Below are 17,326 nucleotides of genomic sequence, written 5' to 3' on the forward strand. Positions count from 1 at the left end.
CTGCTGCAGTCCAATTGCCTATATCTAGACCTATAACTTGAAGTGAATTCTCTGTGTCTCCCATAGTTTCAGCACTTCAGGCTTTAAATTAAAATTTTTGGTTTACTTTGAATTGACTTTCATATAGGGCAAAAGATATGCAACTAATTTCTTTCTTCTACTGGTGGATATTAAGGCTCCTCTCCCTTATTATAGTGCTTGAAACTGAAGTCTTAGCTAGAGAAATAACACAAGACATAAACGTAAAAGAATAAAGATAGGAAAGAAATAGGTTGAAGTATCCCTATTTACAAACAACATGATTCTATATTTAAAAGATACTACAACTCTACCAGATAACTCTTAAATAACAATTAAAAATCCTGAAACTTTCAGTAAAAAGTTGCAGGATACTAAATCAACATACAAAACCCTGCGGCTTTTGGTCAGGTGTAGTGCTACACATCTTTAATTTCTGCAGAAGGAAGCAAAGACAGGTGGGTCTCTGTGAGTTTGAAGCCAGTCTGGTCTACATAGTGAGTTCCATCCCAGCCAGAGGTATACAGTGAGAAACTGTCTCAAAAAAAAAAAAAAACACAAAAAACCAAAAAGCAACAAACCAAAGCAAATAATACATAGCAAAAGGTCAGTGGCATTCATACATACCAAATGAACTCTGAGAAAGAAATTGGGAAACTATCTCCTTACTAGCTGAAGAGCCAAAGGGGCATCCCTTCTGAATCTTGTGTCCCTAATAGCATCTGCCAGGCAAGTGTCCAAGGCCCCAGTATGAGAAAGCTGGTGACAGGGTATTAAGGGTAATGTGTCCTCTGGATTTTAAGATAGGCTGGGAGAGCCATTCTCTCAGTGCTGAGGAATAACTACTGCTGGTCTTGCTGTTTTGCTCTTCCAGGCCTGTTATAGAAACCTTAGCTCAGGCAAAGTGGTGAGGAGTCATCTTTCCCATATATGTATATGTATTTTCTAAGAAATGGGCTTAGCTAGGAAACTAATGTGTTGGAAGATTTTCTATCATGTAGACCAAACCTTTTTTCCTCTTTCTTCTCTCCCTCCCCCTCTCTCCTTCCCTCCCTCTCTCTCTTCTTCCTTCCTTTCTTTCTTCCCTTTCTTTCTTTTTTTCTTTCTTTCTTCCTTTCTTTATTTCCTCTTCCTCCTCCTCTTCTTGTTTTTATTGTTGTTAAGGCTTTTTAAAGATTTTAAATTTTAATTAGAAAGATTATTTTACATGTCAATCCCAGGTTCCTTTCCCTCCCCTCTTCCCCAGCCCCCCAACTAACACCCTACCTATCCCATACCCTTTCTGCTCCCCAGGGAGGGTGAGGCCTTCCATAGGGAATCTTCAAAGTCTGTCATTCTTTGGGATAAGGCCTAGGCCCACCCCCTTGTGTCTAGGCTCAGGGAGTATCCCTCCATGTGGGATGGGCTCCCAAAGTCCATTCCTATGCTAGGGATAAGTACTGATCAACTACAAGAGGCCCCATAGATTTCTGAGGTCTCCTCACTGACACCCACATTGAGGATCAGTCCCATGTTGGTTTTCCAGCTATCAGTCTGGGAACCAAGAGTTCTCCATTGTTCAGGTCATCTGTTTGTGTGGTTTTCACCAGCTTGGTCTGGACCCCTTTGCTCATCAGTCCTCCTTTTCTGCAACTGGATTTCAGTTCAGTTCAAGGTTTAGCTGTGGGTGTCTGCTTCTACTTCCACAAGCTGCTGGATAAATGCTATAGGATGGCATATAAGTTAGTCATCAATTTCATTATCAGGGCATTTAAGGTAGCCTCTCCTCTTTCTTAGATTGTAAGTTGGAGTCATCTTTGTAGCTCTCCAGACATTTCCCTAGTGCCTGATTTCTCTTTAAACCTATAATGTCTCCCTCTACTATAGTTTCTCTTATCTTGCTCTCTTCTGTTCTTCCCCCAACTCAACCTCTCTGCCCCATCATGTCCTCCTCACCCCTCCTCTTCTCCCCTTCTCATTCTCCTAGTTCCCTCTCCCTTCCCCCCATGCTCCCAATTTGCTCAGGAGATCTTGTCCCTTTCCCCTTCTCCAGGGGACCATGTATGTCTCTCTTAGTGTCCTCCTTGTTTACTAGCTTCTCTGGCAATGTGGATTGCAGGCTGGTAATCCTTTACACTATGTCTAAAATCCACATATGAGTGAGTACATACCATGTTTGTCTTTTTGTGACTGAGTTACTTTGCTCAGAATGGTTTCTCCTAAGTTCCATCCATTTGCCTGCGAATTTCAAGATTCCATTGTTTTTTTTTTTCTGCTGAGTAGTACTCCATTGTGTAAATGTACCACATTTTCTCTATCCATTCTTCAGTTGAGGGACATCTAGGTTGCTTCCAGGTTCTGGCTATCACAGATACTGCTGCTATGAACATAGTGGAACAGATGTCCTTGTTGTATGACTGTGCTTCTTTTGGGTATATGCCTAAGAGTGGAATTGCTGGATCTTGAGGTAGACTGATTGGCATTTTCCTGAGAAATCTCCATACTGATTTCCAAAGTGGCTGTACAAGTTGGCACTCCCACCAGCAGTGGAGGAGTGTTCACTTACTCCACATCCTCTCCAGCATAAACTGTCATTGGTGTTAATGATTTTAGCCATAACAGGTGTAAGATGGTATCTCAGAGTGTTTTGATTTGCATTGCCCTGCTGGCTAAGGATATTGAACCCTTTCTTATGTGTCTTTCAGCTACTTTAGATTCCTCTATTGAGAATTGTCTATTTAGTTCTGTATCCCACTTTTTAATTGGATTGTTTGGTGTTTTGGAGACTAGCTTCTTGAGTTCTTTGTAAATTTTGGAGATCAGCCCTCTGTTGGATGTGGAGTTGGTGAATATCTTTTCCCAATCCGTGGGTTGTTGTTCTGTCTTGTTGACTGTATCCTTTGCCTTACAGAAGCTTCTCAGTTTCAGGAGGTCCCATTTATTAATTGTTGATCTCAGTGTCTGTGCTACTGGTGTAATGTTCAGGAAGCAGTCTCCTGTACCAATTCGTTCAAGGGTGTTTTCTACTTTCTCCTTTAATAATTTCAGTGTGGCTGGATTTATGTTGAGGTCTTTGATCCATTTGGATTTAAGTTTTGTGCATGGCCATAGACATAGATCTATCTGCAGTCTTCTACATGCCAGCATCCAGTTATGCCAGCACCATTTGTTGAAGATGCTTTCTTTATTCCATTGTATAGCTTTAGCTTCTTTGTCAAAAATCGGGTGTGTTCATAGGTGTGCGGCTTAATATCAGGGTTTTCAACTCCATTCCATTGGTCTACCTGTCCATTTTTGTGCTAATACCAAGCTGTTTTCAGGACTATAGCTCTATAATAGAGCTTGACATCAGGGATGGTAATGCCTCCAGAAGTTCTTTTATTGTACAGGGTTGTTTTGGCTATCCTGGGTCTTTTGTTTCTCCATATAAAGTTGAGAATTATTCTTTCAAGGTCTGTGAAGAATTGTGCTGGGATTTTGATGGGGATTGCATTGAATCTGTAGATTGCTTTTGGCAAGATTGCCATTTTTACTATGTTGATCCTACCTATCCAAGAACATGGGATATCTTTCCATTTTCTGGTATCTTCTTTAATTTCTTTCTTTAAAGACTCAAGATTCTTATGACACAGGTCATTCACCGTTTTGGTTAGTGTTACCCCAAGGTGTTTTATGTTGTTTGTGGCAATTAGTAAGGCTGATGTTTCTCTGATTTCTTTCTCAGCACATTTATCATCCATATGTATATAGTAGGGCTACTGACTTTTTTGAGTTAATCTTGTATCTTGCCACTTTGCTGAAGTTGTTTATCAGCTGTAGGAGTTCCCTGGTAGAGTTTTTCAGGTCACTTATGTAGACTATCATATCATCTGCAAATAGTGAAAACTTGATTTCTTCCTTTCCAATTTATATCCCCCTGATCTCCTTTTGTTGTCTTATTGCTCTAGCTAGAACTTCATGGACAATATTGAAGGGATATGGAGAGAGTGGGCAGCCTTGTCTTGTTCCTGATTTTAGAGGAATAGCTTTGTGTTTCTTTCCATTTAGTTTGATGTTGGGTGTTGGTTTACTGTATACTGTTTTTATTATGTTCAGGTATGTTCCTGTTATCACTGATTTCTCCAAGACCTTTATCCTGAAGGGGTGCTGGATTTTGTCAAAGGCTTTTTCAGCATCTAATGAGATGATCTTATGGTTTTTCTTCTTCAGTTGTTTTATATGGTGGATTACATTGATAGATTTTCGATGTTGAACCAACCCTTACATTGATAGATTTTCGATGTTGAACCAACCCTGCATCCCGGAGATGAAGCCTACTTGATCATGGTGGATGATTTTTCTGTTATGTTCTTGGATTTGGTTTGCCAGTATTTTATTGAGTATTTTTGCATCAATGTTCATTGGTCTGTAGTTCTCTTTGGAAGTTGTGTCTTTGTGTGGCTTGGGTACCAAGGTAATTGTAGCCTCATAAAAAGAGTTTGGCAATGAACCTTCTGCTTCTATTGTGTGGAACAATTTAAGGAGTATTAGCTCTTCGTTGAATTTCTGGTAGAATTCTTCACTGAAGCCATCTGGCCCTGGGCTTTTTTTTTGGTTGGGAGACTTTTGATGACTGCTTCTATTTCCTTAGAGGTTATAAGTCTGTTTAAGTTGCTTATCTGTTCTTGATTCAATTTTGGTAAGTGGTATCTTTCCAGAAATTGTCCATTTCGTGTAAATTTTCAAATTTTGTGGAGTACAGGCTTTCAAAGTATGACCTGAAGATTCTCTGGATTTCCTCAGTGTCTGTTGTTATGTTCCCCTTTTCATTTCTGATTTTGTTAATTTGCATGTTCTCTCTCTCTCTTTGCCTTTTGGTTAGTTTGGATAAAGGTTTGTCTATCTTTTTATTTTCTCGAAGAACAACTCTTTGTTACATTGATTCTTTCAACTGTTTTCTTTGTTTCGACTTTATTGATTTCTGCCCTCAGTTTGACTATTTCCTGGAGTCTACTCCTTGGGGTGAATTTCCTTCCATTTGTTCTAGAGCTTTCAGCTGTGATGTCAACTCTCTGGTGCCATTATTCTCTAGTTTCTTTATGTGAGCACTTAGAGCTATGAACTTTCCTCTTAGTACTGATTTCAAAGTGTCCCATAAGTTTGGGTATGTTGTGTCTTCATTTCATTGAATTCTAGGAAACCTTTAATTTCTTTCTTTATTTCTTCCTTGACCCAGGAATAGTGCAACTGCATGTTGTTCAATTTCCGTGTGTTGGTAGGTTTCCTGCAATTTGTGTTGTTTTTTAAATTCTAACTTTAATGCATGTGGTCTGATAAGACACAGGGCATTATTCCAATTTTTTTGTACCTGTTGAGGTTTGATATGTTGCCGAGTATGTGGTCCATTTTAGAGAAGGTTCCATGTGATGTGGAAAAGAAAGTATATTCTTTTGTGTTTGGATGGAATGTTCTATAGATGTCTGTTAGTCCCAGTTGGGTCATAACTTCTGTTAGTTCCTTTGTCTCTTTGTTAAGTTTCTGTCTGGTGGTTTGTCCAGTGGTGAGAGTGGAGTGTTGAGGACTCCCACTATAATTGTGTGAGGTCTTATTTGTGATTTGAGTTTTAATAATGTTTCTTTTACGAATGTGGATGCCTTTGTATTTGGAGCATAGATGTTCAGAATCGAGACTTATTCCTGATGGATTTTTCCTGTGATGAATATGAAATGATCTTCTTCATCTCTTTTGATTAATTTTAGTTTGAAGCCTAATTTGTTAGATACTAGGATAGCTACACCAGCTCGTTTGTTGAGTCCATTTGATTGCAAAATCTTATCCCAACCTTTTACTCTGAGATAATGTCTGTCTTTGAATTTGAGGTTTGTTTCTTGTATGTAGCAGAAGGATGGATTCTGTCTTCATATCTGCTCTGTTAGCCTGTGTCTTTTCATAGGTGAGTTAAGACCATTAGTATTGAGGGAAATTAAGGATCGTTGAGTGCTTATTCTTGTTCTTTTTTGATTTGTTGTTGGTAGTGGTATTGTATGTGGATTTACCCTGCTTTTTCTTTTGGCTTTTTGTAAAGTGGGATTCTCTATTGCCTATGTTTTTGTGAGTTTAGTTAATTTCTTTAGGTTGGAGTTTTCCTTCCAGTACTTTCTGTAGGGCTGGATTGGTGGATATGTATTGTTTAAATCTGGTTTTGTCATAGAATGTCTTGTTTTTTTCCATTTATAGTGATTGAAAGCTTTGATGGTATAGTAGTCTTTTCTGGCATCCATGTTCTCTTAGAGTTGCTAGAATACCTATCCAGGTCCTTCTGGCTTTCAGTTTCCATGGAGAAGTCCGGTGTGATTCTATAGGTTTGCCTTTATATGTTACTTGGCCTTTTTCCTTTTCTGCTCTTAATAGTCTTTCTTTATTCTGTATGTTTGGTTTTTTAATTATTATGTGACGGGGGATTTTTTGTGGTCCATCTATTTTGTGTTCTGTAGGCTTCTTGTACTTTCATTGGCATGTCTTTCTTTAGGTTGGGAAAGTTTTCTTCTATGATTTTGTTGAATATGTTTTCTGCACCTTTGAGTTGGGTCTCTTCACCTTCTTCTATACCTATTGACTTTAGGTTTGGTCTTTTCATGGTGTCCCATATTTCCTGGATATTTTGTGTTAAGGATTTGTTGGACTTAAGATTTTCTTTGCTTGATGAGTTTAATTCCTCTAGTTTGTCTTCAGCATCTGAGATTCTGTCTTCCATCTCTTGTATTCTGTTGGTTATGCTTGCATCTGTGTTTCCTGATCATTTACTCAGCTTTTCCACTTCCAGCATTCCCTCAGTTTGTGTTTTCTTTATTATCTCTATTTCAGTTTTCAGGTCTTGAGCAGTTTCCTTCAGCTGTTTAATTGCGTTTCTTTGGCTTTCCTTGATTTCTTGGATCTTTTGGTTTGTCTTTTCTTTCATTTCTCTGAAGGATTTATCATCTCCCCTTTTAGTGTTTCTATCATCTGCATGACGTTTTTAAGGTTGCTCTCTTCTGCTTCATCTATGTTTGGATGTTCAGGCTCTGGTGGTGTCATATTGGTTTTCCTGTTGTTGAATGTTTTCTTATAATGTCGTCTTCCCATCTCTTCTTCCACTGAGTGCAGGTGGTGTCTTTTCCTTTCCTGGTGTGTTTGGGTCCAAGGTTCTCTTGCGGTGGTTGCAAGAGGATCTGATACTCTGATGGGTCTCAGAGTGGTTGCAGGTGGGTCTGAGGCACTCTCTCTGCAGGTGGGTGGGAACAGGAGTAGTACAGAGATGTCACCAGACTCTGAATTGCTTGGTCCTCAGGGGCCAAGTCGATCTGCCTGCAGACCCCAGGATAGGAGTTCCCGGAGTGGGAAGTCAAAAGTTGAGCCCAAGGTAGGGGCTAAAGCAGCTCACCTCTGCCCTGAGTGGGGGCGGGAGTAGCACAGCAATCTCAGCAGATTCAGAGTTGCTTGGTCCTCAGGGCCTGAGTCGATCTTGGCTTTTTCTTTCTAAGGTAAAAATCTAGTTGCTTTGTGAAATAATTAAATTTAAATAACCCAGAAGTCAAAGATTTAAGTTATTCCCTTTGCTTCCTCAGGCAGGGTTTGCAAGACCTATGTTTGGTCATTCGTTGAAAAGACTCAAAGTACTCTGCATTTGTTAAATTCATGACTAATATTTATTACAATAGAAGGATACAAGGAAAAACTATCAAACTGAACAGAGACATAGGAAAAGGCATAGGCAAAACAGCCTCGTGTTTCCAAGAGCCCTCTTCCAGTCACAAAAGACAGTGAGTTGTGCCATCAAGGAAAATATTTGTTGGGTAGGACCGTTAGAAACATAGCACCTCAAAGTTTTATTGGGTACTAGTCTTGAAGGTACTCTCAACATGGCAAATAGCCAAATTCTAGAATATAGAACTCTACTATACTCTAGAAAACTCAGACTTATACTTTTGCCCCTAGAAAAAGTGACATAACAATGATCTCTGGCTTAGGATGATGCAGTGATAGAGCAGCCAAGTCTCTGCAAGCAAAGAGGGCATCTCTCTACAAGCCAGGGAGCAGATGCCCACTGGAAATGTGTTCTTTTGATGCTGTTCTCTTGGACCTCACAGCAACCATAACTATGAAAAATACTAGCTTGTTGTTTAACCCTTGGTTTGCCCGCAGTGATTTTGCTTATTGGCCTCAGCTAAGATACACCTGCTTAGTACATACCAAATTATCAGAAAACAAGGGGATGTTCAGCATAAACCACAGTGTGTGAAGAGTTTTAGGAGCCACTCCTCACTTAGAGAAGATTTTTTTTATTTTGTTTTATTTATTTATTAGTTCTAGTTAGGGAACAAGCTTGTTTCACATGTAAGTCCCTTCTCCCTCTCCCTCCCCTCACCCCCATCCCTCCTCCCCCACCCAGCCCACCACCCCCACCCCATCCACCCACCACTCCCCAGGCAGGGTAGGGCCCTCAATGGAAGATTTTAACACCACATGTTTATCACACAAGGTTCCAAATTCCATCCAAAGGCCAACATTACAGACAGGGCTTTATGAAGAATACAGCCTCAAGTTAGTTCTGCTGGCCTGCACATTTGTCTAAACCTAAATTATTAGTTTTCTTTTCTTTTTTCTTTCTTGTTTTTTTTTTTTTTGGAAGGCTGTGGAGTGCCAAGAAATGAGTATCACCGAAAGAAATCCTAAGATAAAACCCTATTTATTTTCTTTAAAAATTAGTTTAAAAACTTGAGAACATCTTAATTAGAACTTTTGAGAAAAACAACAGGGCAGGAAGATGAGAATCTTGACAGCTGCTGAAGGGAGATGGAGCAAGAAAAGAGAAAGTCGTGCCTTTTGAAATGGAAGACAACAAGCAGCCACGTGGCAGAAGTGTGGAGAATGTCATACTTCAGAGAAAGAGTAAGAAAGCCCAGGGCATAGGGAAATGATCCCTAGGCTTTTGGTCAGCATCCATAAGAAAAAGAGATAAGAAAAAAGAAAAGTTATAGTTTTCTGATGTAGGATCCAGGAAAGTGAACAGGCTTAGCTGTGCTTCTGGACAGAAGTACAAGCACCTGCCTATTTTCTGGAAAGCCCATTAAAGTAACAATTAGATGCCATCTCCTCATTCATTCATTTTTTTCTCAGATATTAGAAAAAGACAATCCTGTCTTAGGAAGAGTCATAAAAATGGCGTATCCATAGCAATTTCATAGACAGGGCTGTTTTTGCCTTCTAGGAGATCTTACCTGCTTTCTTTAGTGAGGTAGACAACCAACTATGTGAAGACATAGTTGTGACTTCACAGAGAAGCAGCTCTCCACTAACATTATGAAGTAAGAAGCATGGTATTTTCTCTAGAAAAGAAATAAAATCATTGTAAGCAATTCGATGCTTTAATTGTCTTCTGACATAAACCATGGCAGCACACTGTAGGAACACTGACATAGTTTTCAAGCCTATCTCCAAAAGGGATTTCCCTATGATAAATAACTAGTAATGCATCTGTTTCAAAGAGAGATCCCAAAGATCTCTTCGATGCTGACAGAATGATAGAAAGAACCTTGCTTCAAACTTGGGTGTGATGCTTATGTTATAATACAGCCCGAGGTGAGACCACTATGGATCCCACGATGGGGGCCAAACATGCCATCAGGCAGAACTTACATGGGAAGGAAGTTTTACTGCGAAGGGAAGAAGGGAGTGGGTGAAGGGAGAGAGAGAAAAAAAAGAAAGGACAGAGAGAGAGAGAGGAGATGGATCTTGCCTCTTTTTAAAAAGAGGCAAGACTTATTAATTATGTATACAACATTCTGCTTCCATGTATATCTCCACAGCAGAAGAGGGCACCAGATCTCACTATGGATAGTTGTGATGGTGGTTGATGGGAATTGAACTCAGGACCTCTGGAAGAGCAGCCAGTGCTCTTAACCTCTGAGCCATCTCTCCAGCCCAGAGCTTGCCTCTTCAAGGAACCTTTGCACCTACATGCAGACGACATGGTGACATAGCAGCCTTAAGACACTGGGCTGGACAGGGTACTGCCTGAGTGCATCCTGCCAGGTGACAGGGGCCAGGCCAGCATAATGCCTGAATTCTAACAGCTTAGAATTCCTTGGACAAGTAATGATCTCTTTGAAACTCAGCCTTTCACATTCAAGACACAACACCAAGAGCCCAATTACAAGATGGTTATAACTAAAGTAGCATTTACAAACGCTGAAAAATAACTAAGGGACTATCTTATTCACAGAAGTTTTTTGTTTTGCTTTAAGAAAGACTAGCCCCAACTTGAAACAACCCAAATGAATGCGCCAAATAACCACAGACTGGGTTTTCAAAAAGCGAGGTACTCGTGCAGTACAACAGTACAAAGCATGAGTTACGTCACTGCAGAACTATGAATAGTTCTCACAGACCTACTGTGGATAGTCCATTAACCACCACCACCACCACCACCACCACCACCCACAATGCCATTTTCAAGAAACTTCAAATGCCAGAAAATTTGACGTACGGGGGCTGAGGTCAGAAGTGATAATATAAGGTTCTATGAGTTAGATAAGAGATAGAAGAAGCCACATTGGATACTGCAAAGGTGCCTTCATCTGCTATGATAAACGTATGGAGAACCTTTCGTGGGGGAACCTTGGCAGACGAGGGTGACCGAGGCGGAGGGACAAACATGCCAGGCAAACTGAACTTAGTGAGAAGTTTTATTAGAAAAGCGGGGAGGGGGAAGGAAAGAGAAAAGAGATAAAGACACACAGAAACACAGAGAGGACAGAAGAGAAGAGGGAGACAGGAAAAGTCCTGTCTATCCCAGGGGAACAGCAGAAAAGAGAGAGGGGAAAGAGAGAGGGAAAAGAGAGCAGGAAAGGGGGGCGGGAAAGAGAGGAGTGGGAAAGAGAGCTAAAGTGGGTGGGATCTTTCTTTTAAAGGGGTCCTTTGCACCTGTGTGCAGACTACGAAACCATGGAACCCTGGTACTGCCTGAGTGCATTCTGCCAGGTGACAGGTGCAGGCCAACATAACGCCTGAATCCTTACACCTATAGTGGTTGGTAATGCAGGAACATGTACACACAAAATTCATCAAACTGTGCTTAAGAAATACATATTTTGTTTTTGTATATATAGGAAATATTTCAATTAAAAGTTGCCTTTGACCCAAGATCTGGATTTTCTGATACTATCAATTCATTAGAAGAGCATTCTCTTCTATATACAGTATAACAGCTTTCTAATTGCAGTCTTCTGTCCTTTATCTATGGTCATTTCATAACTAGTCTGTAGCTGGTAGGAATTATATGACGGTCACACTTCATCATTATTGACAGCCGGAGATGCCACCACATGCTGTTGGCAGCAAGGTACAGGGAAATGCAGTCAGTACGCTGTTATTTCTACCCTTAGGCTGCAAGCCACAAGCCCTGGAATTTTTTTTTAAGTTTCTCAATTTAAATAGACAAAGGCAAGAGTTTCTCAATTTAAATAGACAAAGGCAAGATGAGTGTGGGTTGAGCAGTTTATAATTAGACATTGCTGAAGGCTGACTGATGATGAAATGGTTGTTTGGTAGATCTTTCTCCTCAAGGAAGATAAAAGAATTTATCAGCTAGGCATGGTGGTGCATGCCTGTAGTCCTAGCATTTGGGAAACAGAGGCATGGGGTCACAGGATCAAGACCAGCCTGAAATGGCTAGAGAGACCCTGTCACAAACAAACAAGAATGCCATTATCCAAAATCATTTAAAAATAATGGTTTATTCTAATCTCTGGAGGAGATCCCGAGTTTTCTCAAGTCAGCGTTTCTGGGTGATATTTCTCTTTGTCCGATTTAGGCACAGACTTTTAATATTTTGATTCATTGTTGCAAAGATTATAAAGATGGTACCTTTTGCCAATTGGACAAGAAGTTTCTGTGGTCATAGCCAGAAGGACAGCAGTGACAGAAAACTTTAGAATCACATCATGGTCTACCAAACCACAAGATGCCAGTTTCAGGGGATGCTGCCCAAACCAATGGCCCATGAAACTGGAGAAAGAATGGGCAGGAGACTTAGAGACTGTAATGGTTTAAAATCAGTACTTCTAATCCCTCCCACTCTTCATTCCTATGAAAGCCCTTTAAGTCCTTTTATGTTGTCCTTTAAAGGTCCCAACTTTTGTCTACTAGGTAATGACATCTTCGGTTTTAGTAATCAAAGTTACCTTTAATTACTGTTCACACAGCTCTAGATAAGACAAATCGTCATACTGAGCAACAAAATTCAGACCAACAGAAAGAAACTTGATGTTGTATGTGTAAGCCTCTTAGAGGCAGCTGTTGTAAGCTGTTCTAACTACAGATCAAGGTTGTTTTGCTTAGGAACAGGCTGGGCTCAGAGCAAGGGCACTGTTTCCTCCAAGCAGAACCCTTATCTTCTTATGTCATCAGAATAGTCACTTCAGTTGTTCTAGGGCAATGTGACATTGAGACACCACCTGATAGCAACCCTTAAAATAAGAGCTCTCCCTAAGAAGGCACTGTGAATTTTATCTCCACTGTCTTGCCTATGTATATACCACAATATATCTAATAAACCACCTTTTTGTGTCTTAATGAATTTTTTTCTACCTGCTCATTACCGGTCTGTTAAAATTATCCCACAGGACATTTTGGTGCTCTGGAAAAGGGAGCCTCTCTTGGTTACTTTTTACTCCGGTGCCTGTTGATGTAAATGTCACAGCTTTCATTTTAAGAGTGATAACAGATAGTTTGTTTATTATGGAGTAATTCTGAGTGAGCATGGCACAGGAACACAGATTCAGGTTACCCCAAATTCTATGTCCCAACGAGGAGGCAGTTTCATGAAGGTTTTATAGTTTTTACAGAACAAAGAAAGCTATAAGTCAAATGGAACTAACAGACATCTACAGAGCATTCCAAGCAACATTAAGCAATATACTTTCTTCTCACAGTCTATGGAGCTTTATCAAAAATTGAACACATATTAGGACACAAAGGAATTCTCAACAGATAAAAGAAAATTGAAATACCACCCTGCATCCTATGATTTCCATGGATTAAAGTTGGATATCTATAACAATAGAAGTATAAAGTATACAAACACATGGAAGCCAAACAACTGACCACTGAAAATTGATCAAAAAAAAAAAAAAAAAGAAGAAAATTCAAGACTTCTAAAGAATTGAATAAAAATGAAAACACAACATATAGGACACATGAAGGCAGTTCAAGGAGACAAGTTCATGGCATTGCCTACATTAAGAAAAATAAAACCTAGAAAGAGCTCATTTAGCAACTTAACAATAACATTGAAAACTATAAGAACAGAAGAAATGATAACTCAAAGGAGTAGATGGGAAGAAATAACCAAACTCAGGACTAAATTCAGCAAAACTGAAATAAACAAACAACAACAACAAAAAATACAAAGGATCAATGAACAAAGAGTCGGTTTTTTGAGAAAATCAACAAGATTTTCCTTAGTCAAACTAACAAAAAGTTGGAAAGAGAACAACTAAATCAATAAAATTCGGGATGAAAAGAAAGTTGTTAGAATCGACACCAAGGAATTTCAGAGAATCATAAGGACATACTTTAAAAATCTGTACCCCACCAAACTGGGAAAACCTAAAAGAAATGAAAAAATTTCTTGATGTATATATGATCTACTTAAGTTAAATCAAGATGAAATTAAACAACTTTGAACAAACCCATAACCCCTAGTGAAACAGAAACAGTAATTAAAAATCTCCCAACCAAGAAAAGCCCAGGGACAGATGGATTCAGTTCAGAATTCTACCAGACTTTTTTTTTTTTAATCATGTTTATTTGAATTAGAAACAAGATTGTTTTACATGACAATCCCAGTTCCCTTCTCCCTCCCAACCTCCCCTACCACCCCCTGCAACTAAAACCCTATCACCTATCCTTTCTTCTATTCTTCCCCTGACTCAACCTTTCTGCTCCCTCATGACCTCTGCATCCTCCTTCTTCTTCCCTTCTCATTCTCATAGCTCCCTCCCCCCTCTTCCCATGCTCTCAATTTGCTCAGGGGATCGTGACCCTTTCCCCTTCTCCAGGGGACCATGTATGTCTCTCTTAGGGCCCTCCTAGTTTACTAGCTTCTCTGGCAGTGTGGATTGCAGGCTTCTACCAGACTTTCAAGCTACTTCACAAAACAAAAGCTGAAGGAACATTTCCTAATTACTTTTATGGCCCATCTACTATTCTGATAACCAAAAACATACAAAAACCCAACAAAATGAAAATTATTGATCGATATCTTTTATGAACTTAGATACAAAACTTCTCATTAGAATACAATCTAAATTCAAGAATACAGAAAAAAGATCATTCCCAATGACCAAGAGGAAGTTGGCTTCATCTCAGAGATTCAGGAATGCTTTGACACACATAAATCAGTAAATGTAACCCACCACATAAGCAAACTGAAAAACCAAAATTACACATGATCATCTCGTAAGATGCAGAAAAGGTCTTTGACAAAAACACAATGCTCCTCCATGATGAAAGTTATGGAAAGACTAGTTATATAAGGAATATACCTCAACATGATTAAGGTAATTTATAGTGAACACACAGCCAACATCAATCTACTTGGAGAAAACCCCAAAGAATTTCCAGCAAAATCAGGAGCAAGAAGAGTATGTTCACTTTCTCCATGCCTATTCAATATAGTATTCGATGTCTTAGCTAGAGCAATAAGACAACTGAAGGAGATCAAGGGGATACAAATAGGAAAGGAAGAAGTCAAGTGTCCTTATTTGCAGATGATATGCTTTAAAAATAAAAGACCCTAAGAATTCCACCAGGAAAGTTCTACAGTTAATAAACACCTTCAGCAAAGTAGTTAAAACACTAACAAAAAATCATTAGCCTTCTTCTATGATGACAAACAAAGAAATCATAAAAAGTACCTTTGACAATAGTCAAAAGTCAATAGTGCCAAAAATCTTGGAATAACTCTAACCAAGCAAATGAAATACTTGTATAATAAAAACCTGTAAGACACTGAAAAAAGAAATTGAAGAATACACCAGAAAATGGAAAGATCTACCATGCTTATGGATTAGTGGGGTTATTATTGCAAAAATGGCAATTCTAACAAAAGCAATCTACAGATTCAATATAACCTCCATCAAAAGTCCAACATAATTCTTTACAGAAATTGAAAAATATGATCTTCACCTTCATATGAAAATGAAAAAAAAACCCCAGGATCACTAAAACATTCCTGAATAATAAAAGAACTGCTGGAGGTATCACCATTCCAGATTGTAATTTGTATTAAAGAGCTGTGGTAATAAAAACAGAATAGCATTGACATAAAAACAGACATGGTGATCAATGGAATCAAACTGAAGAACCAGACATAACCCTACATACTATGGACACCTGATTTCTTTTTTTTACAAAGTAGTCAAAAATAAACAATGGAGAAAAAGTGTCTCCAACAAGAAGTGTGGGTCAAATTGGATAGTTGCATGCAGAAGAATGAAAATAGATCCATTTTGATCACCCTACACAAAACTCAACTGCACATGGATCAAGGACCTCATGTACCCTGTATCTGACAGAATAGAAAACAGAGAATAGGTGTAAACTCATTGGCATGGGGAAGGACTTTCTGGACAGGACACTAAGAGCACAGGCATCAGGGCCAACAATTAATAAATGGTACTTCATGAAGTTAAAAACCTTCTTACAGCAAAAGACACTATCATTCAAGCAAAGTGATAGCTTACAGAATTGTAAAGAAGATCTCTGCTCCTCCCTGTTCTAGAGACAGCTGCATCATCTCATGCAGTGCCAGCCTCGTTCCTGAGACACAATGGTGAAGGTTGGAGTGAAGGATTTGGCCTTATTGGGTGCCTGGTTACCAGGGCTGCCTTCAATTCTGGCAAAATTGGTTATTGTTGCCACCAATGACTCCTTCATTGACCTCAACTACATGGTCTACATGTTCCAGTATGACTCTACCCATGGCAAGTTCAAAGACATAGTCAAGGCTGAGAATGGGAAGCTTGTCATCAACGGGAAGGCTGTCACCATCTTACAAGAGTGAGATCCCACCAACATCAAATGGGGTGATGCTGGTGCAGAGTATGTTGTGGAGTCTACGGATGTCTTCACCACCATGGAGAAGGCTGGGGCTCACTTGAAGGGTGAGGCCAAGAGGGTCATCATCTCTGCCCCTTCTGCTGATGCCCCCATGTTTGTGATGGGTGTGAACCATGACAAGTATGACAGCTCCCTCAAGATTGTCAGCAATGAGTCCTGCACCGCCAACTGCTTAGCCCCCCTGGCCAAGATCATCCATGACAACTTTGGCATTGTGGAAGGACTCATGTCCACAGTCCATGCCATCACTGCCACCCAGAAAACTGGATGGCTCCTCTGGGAATCTGTGGTGTGATGGCCGTGGGGCTGCCCAGAACATCATCCCTGCATCCACTGGCGCTGCCAAGGCTGTGGGCAAAGTCATCCCAGAGCTAAACGGGAAACTGACTGGCATGGCCTTCCGTGTTCCTACCCCCAATGTGTCCGTCGTGGATCTGACATGTCACCTGGAGAAAGCTGCCAGGTAAGGAAGACATCAAGAAGGTAGTGAAGCAGGCATCCTGGGCTACACCGAGGACCAAGTTGTCTCCTGCAACTTCAACAGTAACTCCCACTCTTCCACCTTTGATGCTGGGGCTGGCATTTCTCTCAATGACAACTTTGTAAAGCTCATTTCCTGGTATGACAATGAATTCGGCTACAGCAACAGGATGGTGGGCCTCAAGGCCTCCAAGGAGTAAGAAGCCCACCCTGGACCATCTACTCCCAGCAAGGACTCGAGCAAGAGAGAGACCCTGGCTGCTGAGCAGTCCCTGTCCAACAACCCCCACACTGATCATCTCCCTCACAGTTTCCATCACAGACCCCCAGAATAAGGAGGAGCTTAGGGAGCCCCACTCTCTTGAATACCATCAATAAAGTTTACTGCACCCATCCAAAAAAAAAAAAAGAATTGTAAAGAAGACTTTTACATATTACATATAAATGTACCAATTATACATATTATATAGGGTAAACCTCAAGAATATATAAAGAACTAAAAAACTACTGACCATCGGGTGGGGGAAGTAACCCCATTAAAGATCCCCATAGAACTAAACAGAAAGTTCTCAGAAGATGAAACATAAATGGCTGATAAACACTAAGAAAATTTCAATATTCTTAGCAATCAGAAAAGTGAAAATTTTCTTTTTCTGTACCAAATGTTTTTAAATTCATGAAGTCCCATTTATTCATTGTTGGCCCTAAT

General features: G+C 39.9%; 1 pseudogene; it reads left to right on the forward strand.

Annotated features, from left to right (window-relative positions):
- The first annotated feature begins 15,847 nt into the window (after window positions 1-15,847).
- LOC100758478 lies at window positions 15,848-16,817 on the forward strand (annotated as a pseudogene).
- Window positions 16,818-17,326: the final 509 nt, after the last annotated feature.

The sequence above is a fragment of the Cricetulus griseus genome, chromosome 4, assembly GCF_003668045.3.
Source record: "Cricetulus griseus strain 17A/GY chromosome 4, alternate assembly CriGri-PICRH-1.0, whole genome shotgun sequence".
In the NCBI taxonomy this organism is placed as follows: domain Eukaryota; kingdom Metazoa; phylum Chordata; class Mammalia; order Rodentia; family Cricetidae; genus Cricetulus; species Cricetulus griseus.